This window comes from Dromiciops gliroides, chromosome 2 (genome assembly GCF_019393635.1).
Source record: "Dromiciops gliroides isolate mDroGli1 chromosome 2, mDroGli1.pri, whole genome shotgun sequence".
In the NCBI taxonomy this organism is placed as follows: domain Eukaryota; kingdom Metazoa; phylum Chordata; class Mammalia; order Microbiotheria; family Microbiotheriidae; genus Dromiciops; species Dromiciops gliroides.
In genome coordinates this window covers 632,874,257-632,893,298 of record NC_057862.1, presented here as the reverse complement: position 1 = coordinate 632,893,298, position 19,042 = coordinate 632,874,257, and the positions used below count along the sequence as shown (strand labels likewise).

At 36.7% G+C, this 19,042-nt stretch overlaps 1 protein-coding gene across 1 annotated transcript in view; it reads left to right on the top strand.

The window, feature by feature from the left end:
• CDH11 (cadherin 11) overlaps window positions 1-19,042 on the top strand; it is a 209,017-nt gene that overhangs the window by 86,188 nt on the left and 103,787 nt on the right. Inside the window, exon 2 of the mRNA XM_043984517.1 lies at window positions 10,244-10,369. The gene's annotated coding sequence lies outside the window, so the exon portion shown is untranslated. The remainder of the gene's footprint in view (window positions 1-10,243; window positions 10,370-19,042) is intronic.

Genomic DNA, 19,042 nt, shown 5'->3' with positions numbered 1-19,042 from the left:
CAGGACAGTACAAACTCTGAAAATGTTCCTATCTACTTGTAAAGAATTCATGAATTAATCCTCAAAATTCAGTCCAGAAGAACTTGTGGAGAAATCACTAGGGAGTTGATCATTGGGTGATGAATGTGTACATCCACAGAAATTCATGAATATTGGTCTCATGAAGGTATGGAATGTGGGAATTAGATTCAATGAAGGGAGGACCCACTCTAATGCAATAAAAATTCTGTGGTAGTACTGAAGTGTTTAGTATCTCAGGATCAAAGTGGATAAAGAACTGGACCCAGACTCAAGAAGCTCCGAGTTAAAATCCAGCCTCAGACCCTGTTTTATGATGTCTGAATCTGAAGAAGTTGTTTAAATTTGTCTGCTTCAGTTTTCTCATCTGTAGAATGATAAGCAACAAACTCCCAGGGTTGTTGTGAAGATCAAACAAGAACATATTTATAAATCACTCTGCAAGCCTTAAAGTACTATAGAAAGACAGTAGTTGTTAGTACTATTAATAATGATTGTTATTTAGGACCATTGTTCATGTCCTCTCATTCTCTCTTTGTATGTATGTATATGTATGTATGTATATGTATATATGTATGTATATATATACATATATATACACAAATGATTGATACTCATCTTTTTTCTCTGGCTCTTCTTCCCCTATGTGTAGAATCTTTTTCTATAAATATATATCTATATCTACATCTACCTATCTACATATCCTATCTATCTATTTATCTATCTATCTATCTATCTATCTATCTATCTATCTATCTATCTATCTATCTATCTATCTATCTTTAGCAAAGCAAAACAAACAAACATAGTAGACACATCTGAAGATATTTGCCACATTCTGCATCTAGAGACAAATGATTTTCTTGAAAAAGGAAGAAGGCATTCTTAAACTATTAATTTTCCGAAATCATGACTGATCACTGTCAATCAATTTCAAAGTTTTTTTGTTTTTTTTCCTTTAAATTAATGTGCTTGTTATTTAAAATATTCTCCCAGTTCTGTTTAGTTCACTCTGAATCAAACCATATACAATCTTTTGAAGTTTCTCTGAATTCCTCACAATCTTATTTTCCCATGGCACACTAATATCTCCGTCCATTTATATACCAAATTTTGTTAAGGCATTCCCCAGTTGACAGACATCTACTTTGTTTTTAATGTGGGATCATATTAAAATGCTCCTGTAAAAATTTTTGTGCATATGGGACTTTTCCTCTGCCTTGGACCTTCATGGGAGTATGTACTTAGTGGCAGAATAATGGTGTTAAAATTATTTGATTGACTGAGTTTGCAATATAATTGCACATGTTTCTGGAAGTATTGGACAAATGCACTGTTCTTCCAACAGTTCCTTGGTTTTCAGAACTGTCTACCCCACAGCCCCCCCAACATTTGCCATTTTTATCATCTTTAACAATCAAATGGGAGTGGGGCAAAAGCTCACAGTAATTTTAATTTGCATCTTCTTAACAATTTAGAAATGTCAAACTCGTAACCTGTGGCCACTTGCTGGAAAACCAAATTAAAATGTGATTGAAAAAGTTCAGCAAAATAAATTAAATACAACAAAACATAGATAATATTAATTTATAGTTTTCTAAGTCAATATGCCATGGCGAGGATCCATTTGTATTTCAGTTTGACACTACCGATTTAGAACATTCATATGGTAAATAGTTTGTATTTCTTCTTTTGAATACTGACTGTTTCCTTTGGACTACTTGTCTATTGAGGAATGACATTTGTTCCTAATTATTTATATCAATTCACAATATACCTTGGAAACAAGACCTCTGAAAGAGAGAAGCACAACAGATTTCCCCTACTAATTAATTTCTTCTCTCTAGCTGTACTGATTTTTTTCTCTGTACAAAACCTTTTGCATTTTTTGTAATAGATATTGTTCTTTTTTCTATGGACACTTTCCAATTCTGAAATCATATTTTCCCTTGCTTCTCCTCTCCTCTCCTCCCATTCCTTTTTCTTCCCTTCATCTCTGATTTGATCACTCTGATACACTTGGCATTACCTACCTCACAGCACCATTATGCAGATCAAATCAGATAATATATAGTTAATGATTTTACAACTGAAACATCATATAAATGTGAGTACTGATGAAGAGTAGCAAAGCCACACAGGGAAATCAATTAACAATATTTTATTACAACTCACAAGGAAAGATGCCAGAACAGATGTGAAAAGTGAATAGTCTCAATGTGTGTTCGCTATCTACCCTGTCTCCCAGATGAGAGCAGCAAAAGCACAGTGGGATGATGCCAGGATGTGGAAACATGCAGTGGTTTTCCACATTCTGATAGAAGTCCCAGAACCCCTTAGAGTTCACACTTATATAGTTTTAGACAAAGAACCATTTGACATCAGTAGGAGATTGCCCTGCAATCCCAATTAGAAGGATAGAGAGTAGTATACCAAGAATTGATGAAACAGTTTTCTAAGTTGCCTACCTAATATGGAGTGAGGAACATGGGTCAAGGATGTAGGAAACAAATCTCATTGTGAAAATCTAGCAAGTGGCTGGGGGTTGGGGAAGGTACAGATTATGTCTAGTCCCTGGGTTCATTAACTGTGCATTAAAATAAATACTAGTGAGGTTGAAAACATAACATGAGTTCAGTAAGGAAACAACATGGTTTAGTGAACACAGACGACTTGGGTATTATGGACTGTTTTACTGGTTGTTTTTGTAACTTTGAGATACCATTTAAACCTTCTTCTCTCTTTACATCAATTTTTATTTATAAAATTAGTGGTGTGATCAAAGGATCTCTCAGATCCAATTTAACCCAAGTAATGGGTAAAATCTGTTCCTGCCTCAATACTGTATCTAAGCTAGGCTTAGGAATACAGTAGGCACTCAGTGGATGTGTGTTAAATTTGACTTTAATTGACACATCTGTGAGACTGTTTGATTTATTAATTTTTTGTTTTATGGTTCCAGTATCCTCTTTCCATTTGTTTATATGTGATTTTATGAGTTTCCATGGTCCCTTTCCCATTTTATTAACATTTGGGAAACATTGTGGGAATAAAAATGAAAAGTACCTTGGATGCGTCTCAGTTCTGTCGCTAATTGCATACTTGATCTTTAGCAAGCAACTTCATTTTTTGAAGCCTCGGTTTCTAACTGCAAAATAGCAACTGTATCCTTAATAAATCCAGGTTACTTTTAGCTCTAGCCTTCTATGTTCTCATTTCTTTACCACCTCTACTGATCTGTGTTCTAATTTGTAGCGTTTCAATGTTCCTTCCAGCGCCAACATTCTATCTTCTAAGTTTCCTAATGATGCTTAATACTGTGTTCTAGTTTCCTGTTTCCAAATTCCTTCCATCTACAGAATTTTGTGATTCTCAACCTGTTATATTTTTGTCTGATGGTGATTATTCCTTGGATGATTTCAGTTTATGATTGGAAACTAGGGTTCGCAAATCTTCCACATGAGTCAGAGATGAGTTAGAGAATCCCACAATGATGATACATGGCAAAGATCAAGTTTGTATCATAACAAAGAAAATTAGCAAACCATACATAGAAGGAAATCTGGAAATCATAGTTGATGATTATTTACCATAGAACATAACAAATTGTGAAATTATTCAAACCTCCTGAATTGAATTATGGGATGCTCCCTCTACCCTGACATCTTCTGTGTGAAATTTCAAGCTTATCTATAGCAGAGGAAAATTATAACAGCTTAATTACCGAGGAAGTAGTATAGGTAGAATGTCACAGATATAGTTGGCAGTTCATTCAAGTGCAGGATGTGCCCTGACTTTTACTCTTTGACACAAACCTGATTCTTTGAGTCAAAGATGTTAGAGAAGAAATGAATACTAGAAGATACACTTAAACTGGCAGGAACTTTAGTATATTGCATTTAAGAGTTAGGATGTAGCTTAGAACATAAAACATTATAACATATAATAACATGTCAGTCCTAGAAGCAAGATATGTAGGGAAATGAGGTTCAGAGAGAAGATAGAACTACCTAAAATGATAACATATGAATAATGGCAAAGTCAAGATAAAAACATGGGTCTCACACCTCTTACTCTGGCGATTTTTATGATATACAAAATTACTTACAGACAAAGTTGTTGAGTTTTTGTGCCTCACTTTCCCCGTTGCTTCACTGGAGCTGATTCCTGTCACTTTCCTAGTTTCTAAGGATTTTATGTAGCAGTAAACTGAATATTAGGCAAATACAATAATTGGACCCCATAAAAGGTTTGGTCATGGAATCAGTAAAGTAAAAAACATGGTATCAATTGCCAGAAAATGTCATAAATCTTTGGTCTGAGGTGGAGCTAATGGAATAAAGCAGCCTTTGCTACAATTGTGTGAAGGGCTAGAAAGGTAAGGGAAGATGGTACAAAGATGGAGGACAGATGGGCTCAGAAGGGAAGTGAACTTGTAACAAATGATTTGACGACAAGGAGAGTCAGGAGGTGTGGGGGAGGAGAGAGGAGAAGAACATTCCAGTCAAGAATGTCATGTCAAAAACAGCAGATCTGCACAAAAATGTCATAATATACCTTTACAGCCCTCTTAGACATAATGAATTCTCTGTTCTCTCAGCGACTCTGCTAAAAGCTTGAAGACCAACTTAGATGTCGGAATGTTCAAACACTTTTTAAGACAGGTGTTACAGACATGAACTGACTTGATTAATTTTCTTGTTCCCTTCCCCCTCCCCACCCTCTGACATGCAGTCACTTCTTTTCTTTTCTCTACTTTGTGAAAGCAACTGGAACTCAGTGGTTGTCTGGAAAGATGTGGTTGCCACTCATTTGTGTGGACTTTTCTGTTCTTTCTCTTAATTGAAAGAAAAAGTTACTCAATAAAAAGATTTTTGCAAGACATTTTGCAGGAAATAGTGGAAAATCTAAGGCATACTTTTGTCCTTTTGTATGCAGTGGGAGAGATCACTGTTCTTAAGGCCATAACAAGGATGTAGTTGGGCAAGGTACCACTAATTAGGAACAAAAACTCCTGGTGCATTGGAAAGAATACTGATTGGAATCAGAAAACCTAGTTTTGAATTCTAACTCAGCTAGATCCATTACTGCCTGTGTAACTTTAGGCAAATTATTTAACCTTCCCCAGGCCTCAATTTATTTCTCTGTAAAAAGAGGGAGATTGGATAAATAATCATAGCTCTCACTCAGGGGATATTTGAAGCTTTACAAATGGCTTTTTTCTTCAGTATTTTATTTATTATTTAATTTTCTGAAATTTTTAGCTATTCCTCTAAGGATTTAGGAGCTATGAACCTTTTTTGCAGTTTACATTCATTGCTAATATCATGGTATTTCTTATGCCTTTTAAAAGCATAATGCACTTTATTTATCTATTTATACACATATGCATACATATATGTATATATATATATATGAATCATATTCGAGACTCTTGATAACCTTATGAGGTAGGGGCTCCTATAATTCCCATTTTACAAATAAGGAAACTGAGGCTGAAAGAGGTTGAGTGACTTGCACATGGTCACATAGATAGTAAGTGTCTGGGTCAGGATTTGAACTCCTGTTATCCTGACTCCACATTTAACACAGTGTCTACTGTACCATTTAGCTGTTTCCAACTTTACATGACTTTAAGGTCACATAGTAAGTTACATGATACAGTGGATAGAAAGGTAGGCCTGGAGTCTATATGGCCCTGAGAAAATTATTTAACCTTTGTATGCCTCAGTTTTGTCTGCTTTAGAATGAGTACAATCATAGCAGCAACCTCCCAGGGTTGTTGTAAGGGTCAAAGAAGATATTATTTATAAAATGCTTAGCACAGTACCTGGTGCATCATAGGTGCCTAATCAATGCCTGTTCCTTGCACCTTCCTCTCAGCTTGAGGTAGGATATAAATACAAATCTAATGGCTTTTCTAACATGCCACTGTGCTTCTATTTAACTTCTCAAATTCCCCATTTCTGAAATGAGGGCTTGAGTAGATTATCTCTAAGGTCATTCTCAATGCTATATCCCACAAAACTAGTGCCTTAGTCTCTCATAGACTGTAACTCCCTAGGATTTGTGCTTCTAACATTCCTTAATGGCTCTGGAACTGCTCAGAAGACAATGTGAATGTTTTATCTGATGGTATATGCATGTCTTAGTTCAGAAGATCGGAGTCACAACCACAGCCAGAAGCATCCTCTCATATTCAATGAAGGACAGTTGTAAAATGACTTGGCTCAGTCTACTGTACTGTAAAAGTGAAGGTTCTGTGGGATTTATTTTGAAGATTTAGGGTGGGTGAAACTGAAAGATTATTTTGGAGACTTAAGGTGGAGAAAGTTTGGTTTGTGGATGCTGGAAAGTTGAACGATCTTCAAAAAAAAATCTGTCACAGTGGGAGGGTGTTGAAGGCCTCTAATTCTCACTGAGTTGGCTTGGGAAAGCAGACATCAGGCCTTTCTGTTGGAAAATGTCACTCATTTGTTCTTTTTAACTCTTTGAAATTGAGCAATTTCCCCTCTGCTTTTCAATTCAATTATCAGATTCACAGGTTCAAAGTCAGGCCATTATGAACCTAATGAAAGGAATACTGAGGTATGGGGGAGGGATAGAATTAACCTCTTCCTTTTACTCACCCATCATGACTCTCACCCTCCTCCTATTCCTGGGATTTTTAGGATAGGGGAAGTGATTATTTTATTATTATTGTGTTCTCTCTATATAAGGAAACCTCCGGGGAATAGCTCCAAGCAATAAATAGCTGCACCCAGAGGATCTGAAAGGGGAAAATTGGGCTGCTTTTGCAGAACAATCTTAGGATCATGGAATGGGATTTAGATATGGAGAAGACTTTGAGAGGTAATTTATTTCAACCCCCGTGTTCTACAGAAGTGAACACAAAGGGAAATATTTGCACAACTGGGATCCTTTAACAGTCTGTGTTCATATGTGAAGTTATTGAATCCCAGCTCTTATCCTCCATAAATTCCTAGTTTCCTTAGATCACAAGGGGTTTAAAGGAGTGCCCTTGGTGTCTTCACCAACTGTGAGATATATTATATTTAAATTTTCTTAGGCCTCTTCCACTATTGACTTTCTGTGTGACTATGAACATACCATTTCCTTTCTCTGGGCATCAGTTTTCTCATTTGTAAAATGAAAAGCAATGGGTATACAACTTCTAAGACTTCTTCAAAATTTAGTTTCCAGTAAGCCTACGAATGAATACTGTAGTCTCACACAGCAGCATTCTTTGTTAGTTTTTAAAATTTTCATTCGTGTTATATCTCACAACCATGCATGTGCTCTGAGATCTGTCCTGGATGCTTGTCTCATTTCCTTCCATACCATCTTTCTTGCTGATTTCATCAGTTGCTATTAGTTGAATTATCTCCATGCAGATTGTTCCATGATAATACATCCAGCTCTAACTTCTATCTTGAACTGCAGTCTAACATTAGATTGCCTATTATATATCTCAACCAACTGTCTCTTAGGTATCTCACACTGGATATTCTGGAATCATCTCAGATTTTATATTAAAAAAATAATTCACTCCAAACTACCCTCTATTCCTCTGCCAGCATGATTTTCCTAAAATAAAAGTCTGACCACATTACTCCCCTCGAGACTCGAGTCTCTCCCAATTACCTCCATGATCTTGATGTCCTTTAAGACTCAATTCAAAGGGGCTGCTAGGTGGCGCTAGGAGTACCTGAGTTCAAATCTGGCCTCAGACACTTGACACATCCTAGCTGTGTGACCCTGGGCAAGTCACTTAATCCCCATTGTCCCACCAAAAAAAAGAAAAAAAGGACTCAATTCAAGGGGGCAGCTAGGTGGAACAGTGGATAAAGCACCAGCCCTGGATTCAGGAGGATCTGAGTTCAAATCCAGCCCCAGACAGTTGACACTTGCTAGCTGTGTGACCCTGGGAAAGTCACTTAACCCTCATTGCCCTGCAAAAAAACAAAAAAAAAAGACAATTCAAATCCCACCTTCTACTGAATCCCTACTCTATCTCCCTCCCCCTCCAAAGCCTTCTCTCTCTCCAGGATTACCTTCAAGGATAATATTTCCATGCGCACATATATATGCACATGCGTGTATGCAATATATATATATTCCTTATACATAATTATTTTCATATCATTCTCCCCACTAGAATATGAACTCTCCCAGGGTAGGGACTGATTTCCCCTCCCCCTGCCTCTATCTTTGTTTATCATTGTGTAGCATAGTGTGTGGCACATTGTAAATGTTTGATTAATGCTTAGTGACCAAGAGATTAATAAGGGTTTGTTTTTCTAATTTATATTGGCAGCCCTTTTTCACTCTTTGCATTAATAGTTGGTTCCATATACCAGTGTCTGTTTATTGTCCTTCATTGATTCATTCTTTCTATTAATATGTATAAACTACCCACTCTTCGTGATGTACTTAGCTGGGTGCTAGAAAAAATAGAGAACACAGAATTTTAGAGCTGAAAGTAAACTTAGAGATCGCAGTGAAATGATAACAGAACTCTGAGTCACATGACAAGGAAGGGTTCACATACCAGCTTTGATATTGTGGGTAAGTCATTTATTTTCTATGTGTCTTAGTTTTCATATCTGTTAATAGCATCATAATTAACTACCTTATAAGATTGTTGTGAGAAAAGTACTCTGTAAAATAATAATAGATTATTAAAATTTATAGCATATATTAGCATACATTATAATTATATACTACATATCATGTGATCTATATATACATATTGTATATACATATATACACATATTTTAATTTATACATATATATCCAATATTTATATGTGTATATAGGTATATGTATGTATATACCTATATACACACAAACATACATACACACATATATATACACACACACACATAGAGAGATAGATAGATAGATAGATAGGTAGAGAGATAGATATAGATATATGTACCTACTATGTTCCAGGCACTGTGAAAAGGCTTTTACAAATATTTTCTCATTTGATTCTCACAACAACCCTGCAAGGTAGTGGCTATTATCAATCCCATTTTATATTTGAGGACACCGAGGCAAAGGTGACATGACTTACCCAGGGTCATTACAACTATTAGGTGTCTGAGGCTAGATTTAAGTTCTGGTCTCTGTGACTCTAGGCCCAATGTTCTATCCAGTATGCTACTTAATGACAGTGAATGTGAGTTATTGTTTTACATTTACTTTACATCCAACCATATTGTCCCTTTTGATATTTCTCACACATACTACATCTTCCATTTACTTGATTTTGCACAGGTTATCCCTCATGCCTGGAATATGCTCCCTTCTAATTTCTGCATCTTAGAATCCTTATTTTCAGGCATTTTCAGAGGTTTGAATGAGATGATGGATGTAAAGCACTTTGGAAGCCATAATGTTCTATATAAATGCCAGTCACTGTTATTAGACTACGGTTACCAGACCTCCAGTCTGATGATGACTGCATTCCCTTATCCTTTTAGCATGATCTTGCTGAGCTAAAGTAATATTTGTAGAGTAACATAGGGGTATACTGGTAAATGTTTAACAATTGCCTCATGGGGCAGCTGGGGGAAGCATATACACTCAGTTTATTATTATATTCTTAAATCTAGACAACAAAATATTAAAATCTTGATTTTTAGCAATTGGTATGAATGTTCATATAGAAAATTTCACAATTGGTTCTGCTCTTGCAAGCTGGTTAGAGCTGGCTCGAACATACCTTTGCTTCTTTTCTTTCCAAGACCAGTTCCAATGTCCCCTTCCAAATGAGGTCTTGATTATCCACCCAACTCCTAGTCAGTCATTATCCCTCAAAATTACCTTGTATTTATTTTGTGTAACATACATATACTTATATATGTATATGAGTTTCTTTTGACAGAATGTAAGCTCTGTCAGGGCAGGGACTATTTGATTTTTGTCTTTATATATTTATGGTGCTTATCATGTCTTAGGTTTTTAACAAATGTTTATTGACATATTCATTAATTTATTGGTACAAATAAAGAAACATAGGTTCATAAATATTAAGTATATTTTCCAATATCCCACAAGTTATTGGCAGAGCTAGGACTGACTCCAACCCAGTTCCATACCCACAGCATTGCCACACTGTCCAATTACTATGCATTGGTATTTCAGACAACTTTCTGCTTAATGTTGTTATGTTGGTTTTTGTCTTGTTCAATAACAAATGGATTTTTCTTCCTTACAGCCAGAACTACAGTTTTTGAAGGAGTGGTCCCAGGAGAGTGATTCTTGTGGTGACTCATTAAGTGACCAATCAAATGGGTGGTGTGTGTTACAGAAATTGGCAACAAGTGTCCAATGGGTGAAGAAGGTAAGCCCAGTTGATGCTATAGAGAATGTGTAATTCTGTTTAGATGTCTAGGTTCAACTTCATATCCCGTAGCTTTGATTTGGGAACTTTTCCCACTATCTTTTCCCATTTGACTTTAGAATCTCCAAAGTCAAATTCCTATATTACAGTCACACACTGTGTAGTTTTGCCCTGTTGGAAGTTATTTCCAAATGATGCCATTAACCAATTATATCCAAACCCATTTTAACTTTTCAGGACACCTGCTGAGACATACTCCAGCCTATTACTTTCAACTTTAGGCAAGGGGTTGATGACAAGAGTATAATGTGATGAAAAGGTCACCAGACTTGTAGTCTGGGACATAGGTGTTAGTCTTTGCCCTTTACTCATTGTGTGACCTTATATGAACATATCACCTCTCTGGGCTTTGATTTCCTTATCTATAAAATGAAGATATTGCAGTAATTTAGCTCTAAAGTCTCTTCAAGCATTAATATTTTATGATCTGGAGCTAACTGTCCTCTATAATATACTCCCCCACCCACCATGTGTTTTCATGAAAATTATTTTCATGGAAGTATAAATTGTCAGGGTAATCTAGGTATTGCAGTGGATAGAGTACTGGGTCTGGAGTCAGGAAAACCTGAGTTCAAATCTGACCTAACTTGTTAGCTGTGTGACTCTGGGACAGTCATTTAAGCCTGTTTGCCTCAGTTTCCTCATCTGTAAAATGAGTTGAAGTAGAAAATGGCAAACCCCTCCAGTATCTTTGCAAAGAAAACCCCAAATGGGGTCACAGAGAGTTGGACACAATTAGAAATGACTTAACAACAAGATAAATTGTTAGTACTGAAAAGAACCCAATTCAATCTCTCTATATAGATGAGGAAACTGAGGCCCAGAGAGATTAAGTAATTTACTGAAGAAGGCAGTATGGCACAGTTGATAGGAAAGATGGAGTACTAGGTTCAGTCAGAAAGACTTTGGTTCAAATCCTGTCTCCATCACTTACTGGCTTAAACTTGGAAAATTTCAGTTGCCTCCTATGTAATGTGGGTGCAATAATAACACTTGTCATGCCTACTTCACAGGGTTATTGTCAAATGAGCAAGAATTATTTCAGTATTTGCTATGTGCCAGGCACAGTGAGGTTCAAAAATAAGATGATTCATGTAACATTTTCTGCATACTTTTACATAGTCTATAAGTGGCAGTTATTGTTATTAAGAGGTAGAGCCATGATTAGTTTCTTGACTTCTAGCCCCTTGCTTATTTTTTTGTTTGTTTGTTTGTTTTCCCAGCACAAGATGATGTTGGCAAGGTCTACCCTTATTTGAGTAGGATTGTTTTGGAATGCTTGCCTTACTGGGCTCTGATTAATGTGATTATTTCAGAAGTAGCCACTAAGTGAGATTTCATTGTTCTGGCAATGTCAGAACCCTTGTCTAATACACTGCCTCAAAAGCAAACAGCGGGAGTTCACCTCCTTTCTGAAAAGCTACTGCATCAGCCTGACAGCCCTGTGACCTTTTCTAGATCTTTACTCAAGAAGGTGATGGGGGTCTTTGACTTGGGAAGAGCCAGAAAGCAGGGAGCTGGTCCCACTGGGCAAGCTCTCATCCTCCAGAAGCCAGACTGGAAAAAAAATTAGCTGGACAGGCTGAACTGCAGCTAAAATCTTGTTTCTTTTCAAACAGAATCTCAGAGGGTCCTTTTAAAAATAGCTTTTTCTACCAAGGCAAGGAAGATATTTTGTTGAGTAGTTAGGAGGGAGCTGGAAGGGGAAATTATAGCCATCAGTTATCTTTAACCTTGGGAGGCAATGTGGGGGAACAGGAGAACTCTATTCTAATTTGAATTATGCTCTTATGATCTGCGTGATTTTTAGGCAGTCTCTTCCTCTCCTTGAGCCCCATTTTGCTCTTCTGTTAAGAGAGACTTTTAGTCCAGAAAATCTATGGTCCTTTAATTTTTCAGAGTTTGAAAGGATTGTAGACATGATCTAGACTAGGAGAGTTTAACCTGTTGTCTGTGAACTTATTATTATATAAGGTGTCCCTACAGTTTTAGGATTATCTTAAGCTTTACTGACTCTAGGTAGCTACATCTGGTGAGCTTTATTAGCCTAAAACTTTTCTAAGACTTTTGGAAAATTTTGGAATATCTTGTGTATGTGTGTATACACACACACATGATACATACATGTAAAACCCACATTATAAATGGATAACACACATATATACATGTGTACATATATAACTACATCTCTATGTAATTGGTTTCCTTTGTAATTTTGTGTATGTTATTTTATACATTCAAAAACATCATTCTGAAATAGGGTCAATAGGCTTTCTCAAACTTCCATTCAGGTCCATGACACATGCAAATTTTTTTGAAACACTTTGATCTAGATCAAGCCAGACCCAAATAAGAAACATTCAAGAAAATTCCTGAATATGGTCATTCAGATTATATTTAAAGTGTTCTAGTAAGAGGGAACTCACTATACCCTAAATTAATGTTTCTACTTTTTGATAAATCTAATCTTTAGGAAAATGTTTCATGCCCCTATCATAATTTATCTCTTTGCACCTTTAAATCTTTACAACTAATTTCCCCCAATGGGTCCAAGTACAAGTATATTCCTTCTTCTATGTGATAGTCTTGAATTCCTAAAGTTAGTCATAATGTCTTTTCCTGACTTCTACCTTCTTCAGACTAAATGTTCTGAGTTTCTTTCAACCAATTCTCAAAATACAATGTGGATTTCTAAAAAGCATGAGTATATTTTTAGTTGCAAACCTTGGGAGAAGTAGCATAATATGAAAGAAAGAACATGGAATTTGTAATCAGAGGATTTTCTGCCACTTGTAACCTCTAGGACCTCAAGAATGTAACTTAAACCCTCTGGTCTCCTAGTTCCTCATTTATAAAATGAGAGTTGAACTAGTTCATCTCCATGTCTTTTGCTGTTCTAAATTCATGACTTTATGTTCATCAGTGCCTAGATCCCTATGATTTCATAAATATGTGCTGAAAACAAATCAATAAATGGATTCTTCATGAAATGAGAACTAAGCTCTCACCAGAACCACAGGGATGTCGATAATGAGAAATGCTCCTATGTAATTGTGAAATTCTATGTATTGCTCCTACCCCCATCCATATCTTTTACTTTCACTTATGCTAAACCTCTACTTGACAGATGTCTCATGCTGGGGAAACTGTCCTTGAATGATGATCATTTTATTTCTGGCAGAGAAATTGGGACCCTCTGCTTCACAGTCCCTTTGAACATTTCAATAGGCTTCCTGCCTGACATTTTCTAGGAGAATTAGACAATTAGAAGTAGGCATCAATGGAAAAGAGTCAGGAGTTAAGTATTAAGAGCTTATATTTAATTTTTTGAGGAAATCTACTGGATTTTTTCACCCAGAAATTAAGAGGAACCAATTTTGGATAGTTGTGTGTCTGGCATAATTGCCATTACAAAGGACAAAAATGGACTAATCTACGGTTCCTCATATATGGAGATAACACATCCAAGAGAGTGGGGGGTTTGGAAACACAATCTTCTGAAAGCTGGTGTTTGTGTGTTAACATAATTAGCTCTCGAGCTGAAGTCCATTGAAGCTCACTGAATCATAGAGTTTAAAGCTGGAAGAGATATTAAGTGCTGTCTAGTCCAATTCCCTCATTTTACAGGGCTGGGTAGTGGTGCTTGAGTCTCATGAGTCCATACTGTGGGATGGAGGCAGAAATATGGAGAGCTACCTTGAATTAGCATTAACAGAGACAAGTGACAAAAGTAAAACACGGTTAATCCCACTTTACTCAACTCTGGCATAAACAAATCTGGCATCTTGTGTTGTTTAATTCTGTGAACCCCATTTCAGGATCAGTGCTAACAAATTAGAATTTGGACATAATTGTGAGGGCACTCAAGACTATGTCACATAAGAGTCAACTGTAGATATTGGAGAAGGTTAGCATAGAGAAGTGAAGTCTTCAGATATTTGAAGGGCTGTCATGGGAAAGATGGATTATGCTTGTTTTGCTTGGATCAGAAAAGCAAAGAGGCTAATTATAGCACAATATGGTCAATACATGAATCAGCAATTATTTGCTAAGCATCTAGTATGCAACAGATACTGTGCTAGGCGCATGGAAAACATGGACAAAGAATGAAACAAACCTTTGTTCATAATCATCTTACATTTGTGGAAATTTATTTTGATTTGGGGACCCTACCTTTGGGCTGAGATTAGAAAGCCTTGGGCCCTCAAGGTTTTTTCTGTGTGAAGGGCTGGTGCCCCTCCCCCTCTGCTTCAACTGAGCAAAAAAAAAGCCCCGTGGGCTGTAGGAGACACCAGGTCAGACAGCTGGGTGAAAAAGCCCCAGTTCCCTCCACCCTGAGAGGATCTATCCGAGAGATCCTGGGCTCGTTTAGGCTGGCAGTAGTATATATATTGAAATGGGAAGAGATTTGATGCAGGGAGACCAATTAAGAAGCTTTTGGTAATGAGAATCTAAACTAAGGTAGTAAGTGTGCTGGTGCATTGTGTGGGAGAAGTGTTATAAAGGTAGAAAGGGAAAATTCTGGCAACTGATTGGATATGTGAGGTAAGGGTAAATTCGGAATTGTAGATGATACTGAGGTTACAAACCTCAGAGACAAGCTGAATAGTGGTGCCCTCAGCAGAAAAAATAAGAGAATTTGGAAGAGGAGAGAGTTTAGGGGAAAATATAATGATTTCAATTTAGGATATGTTGAGTTTAGATATCTCTGCATCATCAAATTGGAAATATACAATAGGCAGTTGATGATCTGGGACTGGATATTTGGGGAGAGATTGGGGCTGGATATATACAGATCTGGGAGTCATTTGAGGTCTCAATATAATTTCATGGAATGCTTTCTAGCAACCGGAGCTGCACCAGAGTAGAATTAATTGCTTCTGGTGCTAGTGTCTACCCTCTTCATTAATAGTCTTCTAAAAACTACCGGATAGCCATTTCTTGCACATATTGGAGACACTGTAGAGGGGATTGTCACTTCAGTGTTGTATTTAAAACAGGAAACTTTTCTGGTTCCTTCACAGCAACATTTTCAATATGGCTGTAGAGTCAAGACTTGAACCAAGGTCTCCTGATTCCCTAATCTGGCTCTACTTCTACTATACCATATTTCCTTCCAATGACAACTCTGTGTTATTTTACTGACAGTTCACTTGCTGAACTCTTGCCTCATTCATGTCACTATTTCCAAACTCTTGGTCTAGTTGACAGGAGAGTGTAAGCTAATCCTCTACTCACATGTAAAATTGGAGTTTGGGTAAGATGATCTTCTCTAAGTCATTTCCCAGTTCTTCTTCCTGTGATGTTGTAAACAGATAATCTCTAAAATATCTTCCAATTTGAATTACTTTTATCCTGTGGTCCTCTGATCATTTCTGTCTCTGAGCTGTATTCCCAGTAGTGTTTCCATTAGTGGGTCTCTTGAAAAAGGGAATGGGAAATAGAATGCACTACTAACTTTAGGAGGTTGATTCGATCCCCATACATTGTGTAGGATTCCAGAAATTACTAGTCCACACTTAATATATGTAATTCACTATGCTAAATGGCAGAGATACAAAGAAAGGAAAAAAAAATAACACTTTTCATGCTCTCATAGAGCTCTTAGTCTAATGGGGGAAAGACTATGCAAATGATTACGTACAGAGAAGTTATATATTGAACAAACTGGACACAAAGCTTGCATTAGAAGTCAAACATATGCATAGTTACTTCAGTTTTAAATACCCAAAGATATTTAATTTCTCCCATAAAGAGAAAGGAGACTACTTTGATGGAATGTTACAACTGCTTCCCTGTCCATAAAGCTTCCCAGTACCCCATTCATTTTGATTGGTTTGAAGGTATTTTTCCATTCATTTTTATTTACTTAATTCCTTATGAATCAAAGAATGTGCATTCCTTATTTCAGAATCTAGACTGAGAAGGAAAAATTATTCACATATCATTCTGCAATTAGAGGTGTTAGAAATAAAATAAAGTGATAAAATTGTGATAATATTTCTTTGGTAGTTGGCCAATTTTAAACAGTAACAATTGTGCATCAGAAACAAAGACATGAGACCTTACTTGATTTGACCTTAAGAGCTCAATAATTTCTCTCTCTCTCTCTCTCACTAAATCGCTGAGCAAAAAATTATATATAATTTATATATTTAATGGAAGGCAATGTGACACAATAGAACGAAAGCAAGACTTGGAGTAGAATGACCTGAATTCAAAATTTCCCCTTATACACTTAATATCTGTGTTATTTCAGGCAAGTCATTTAACTTATGACTCACTTTTTTCATCCCTGAAATGTAAATAAATATAGCACCTACTGTACCAAATTGTTACATAGATCAAATGAAATAATGTATGAAAAGAAAAATAATAGATGAAAGCCATTTCTTCTTCTTTATCATCACTATCATCATCACTGTCATAATGATCCTGCCTTCTAACTGATCCTCATGGCCATTAGTTTAAGGAAGTAAGGGGAAGTATAGATTATTCCCAATATCACACTTACTTTTAAGAATTAAACTGAAGCTCCTAGAATCAGGATTGGAAGGGATCTCAGAGTGGGTCTCCCTTATCTACTCTGCTCTACTGATCTACTCTTTTTTAAAAAAACCATTACCAAATGACTTTGCTGAAAGGGATATATTTGTTATTTTTAATACAGACCTTTATTTCCATGTTCTCCAGTTTCCCATGATATTCAATGGCTCATCAGTGAGCAAAGGTAAATGAACTAATTGTTCTCTGGCTACATCTCATATATCAAGGTCAGGTACAATATCTTAATTGTAAAGTGGGAATAACCATGGTCTGGAAATATGGAGACCCAAGCTCTAGTCACCTTTCTTTCATTACTTTGCTAAGGGCAGCTTACTGTCTCTTTCCGGACTTCAGTTTTTTCCATCTGCAAAATGAGAATGGTGGACTGGATAATCTCTAAAGTTACTTCAGTTAATCAAAAGTCTCTGGTATGGATAGAGCACCGGCCCTGCAGTCAGAAGGACCTGAGTTCAAATCTTTCCTCAGATACTTGACAGTTACTGGCTGTGTGACCCTGGGCAAGTCACTTAACCCCAATTGCCTCACCAAAAAAACAAGTCTCTGGTAGCTCTAAATTTCTATCTTCTGTGATCTCTTTCTTCAGCAATGGTTTATAATTATAGTATCTAAGTTGTGTTTTTGCTCTGAAATTCTATGTTTTCACCTTCTATGACCTAAAGTCCTCCTACCTCTCACATGTAATGTACTTTGTTCTAACATTCTATGTTCTATTATATATTCTATCATGTATATGCTATAGTTCTTTCTTACCTTCAGTGGAAGGAAATTAAGAGAATATTACAATAACATAGGATTATGATTTGGAAAGGACCTCAGAGATAATCTAATCCAATAACCTCACTTTTTAGATGATGAAAAAAGGGCCAGCAAAATTAAACAACCAGCCAATAGCCATGCAACCAAGCAAAACTGAATATTATCTTGGAAATGAAATTGGGGAAGTAATGAAAACAGCTTTATCCCTGGGTTTCTAGAAAATGGAGAGGATGAGCACAAGATCTACGTGTTCAATCTCTTTGTGGCCATAGTAACCATAGTAGACAGAGGGTATGCAGGGTTATTGTGGGAAATGTTTAACAATTGGCTCTCAAAAAATGTACATGGGAATTGCTTTTAAGTTTCATCCACATTGTCACCATTTTCTACATCATTTTCCTAACTCTAAATAATCAACACAACAGTGAATCAATACCTGAGCCCCTTCGAGCTTGCTCACACTCACCCAGGAGATATATTTAGGAATGGTGTGAAAACAATGGCTAGTTATTAATTATCCCTTGTTGGTAGGTAAATAAGGGTTTTCCTTTCAGTTGCCCTTTGAAGAAGTGAATGTTTAGTATGAGTAGCTTATCAGAATAATACGTTTTGCCAAAACCAGAGGTTGTGGGGGGCAGCTAGGTGGTGCAGTGGATAGAGCACTGGCCCTGGAGTCAGGAGCACCTGAGTTCGAATCCGGCCTCAGACACTTAACACTTACTAGCTGTGTGACCTTGGGCAAGTCACTTAACCCTAATTGCCTCACTAAAAAAAAAAAAAAAAAAAGGAAAAAAAAAACAGAGGTCGTGGGTGAAAACACATCCAATTGGAGGATGATTGAAAAATAAAAGGTATGGGAGCAGATCACAGAAGACTCTAGGATAGTATCAAATCATGAAGCTTTTTTACATAGGCAGTAATGACTTATGTGACTTCATTTTAGTCAGCCAGCAAGCATTTGTTAAGTGCTCACTCCTTGCCAGCCATAGTGCTAAGTGCTGGGAATAATTAGGGGAAAAGGGGGCTGATCGGTCTTTGCTCCCAAGGAAAAAAACATTCTAATGAGGGAGATAGCATGTAAATAACTAGGTATACACAGGGTAGATGAAGGTAATCTGAAAAAGGGAAGTATTAGCATCTAGGAGTACTGGGAAAAGCCTTCTGCAAAAGGTAGGGATGGAGCTGAGTCTTGAAGGAAACCAGAGCTACACAGAGTTGCAGATGAGGAGGGAAAGCATTCTAGTCATTGAGGAAAACCAAAGAAAAAGACCATTGATGGGAGATGGAGGT